Genomic DNA, 1,324 nt, shown 5'->3' on the forward strand with positions numbered 1-1,324 from the left:
CTCCTTCAAAAACTTGTCAAGGCATGCATTTTGTTGAAACTTTCATTAAGCGCTTTTTGATCTGTCTCCATAGATCTTTGATGCTCAACGTTCAAGTAGCGCAATCCAGGTATTCCTTTGAAAACTTCTTTCAAACAACCTTGTATGCTTTATAGAAATTCTACATTACTTCTGATCCACAATATGTCAACCACATATACTTATCAGAAATTCTATAGTGCTCCCACTCACTTCTTTGGAAATACAAGTTTCTCATAAACCTTGTACAAACCCAAAATCTTTGATCATCTCATCAAAGTGTATATTCCAACTCCGAGATGCTTGCACCAGTCCATTGAAGGATCACTAGAGCTTGCATGCTTGCTAGTATCTTTAGGATCGACAAAACCTTCTGGTTGTATCACATACAATGTTTGCTCAAGGAAACCATCGAGGAAACAATGTTTTGACATCCTACGTGCAATATTTCATAAATAATGCATCAACAACTAACATAATTCTAACAGACCTTTAGCATCGCTACGAGTGAGAAAGTCTCATCATAGCCAACTGTTTGATCTTGTCGAAAACATCTTTGCGACAAGTCGAGCTTTTCTTAATAGTGACTTATCACCATCATCGTCTGTCTTCCTTTAAAGATCCATTTTTACTCAATAGTCTTATGACCATCAAGTAATTCTTCCAAAGTCTACACTTTGTTTTCATACATGGATCCTCTCTCGGATTTCATGGCTTCCAGCCATTTGTCGGAATCTGAGCCCACCATCGCTTTCTCCATAACTCGTAGGTTCATTGTTGCTCAACAACATGACCTCCAAGACAGGGTTACCGTACCACTTTGTAGTAGTACGCGACCTTGTCAACCTACGAGGCTTGTAGTAACTTGATCCGATGCTCGATGATCACCATCATCAGCTTTCACTTCAATTGGTGTAGGCGCCACAGGAACAACTTCCTGCACCCTGCTACACACTGGTCGAAGTGATGGTTCAATAACCTCATCAAGTTTTACCACCCTCCCACTCAATTCTTTCGAGAGAAACCTTTCCTCGAGAAAGGATCCGTTTCTAGAAACAAACACTTTGCTTTCGGATCTGAGATAGGTGATATACCCAACTGTTTTGGATATCCTATGAAGACGCATTTATTCGCTTTGGGTTCGAGCTTATCAGACTGAAACTTTTTCACATAAGTATCGAAGCCCCAAACTTTCAAGAAACGACAGTTTAGATTTCTCTAAACCTCAGTCTATACTGTGTCATCTCAACGGAAATACGCGGTGCCCTATTTTAAAGTGAATGAGGTTGTCTCTAATGCATAACCC

Source organism: Hordeum vulgare, chromosome 6H, assembly GCF_904849725.1.
Source record: "Hordeum vulgare subsp. vulgare chromosome 6H, MorexV3_pseudomolecules_assembly, whole genome shotgun sequence".
NCBI classification, from domain to species: Eukaryota; Viridiplantae; Streptophyta; class Magnoliopsida; order Poales; family Poaceae; genus Hordeum; species Hordeum vulgare.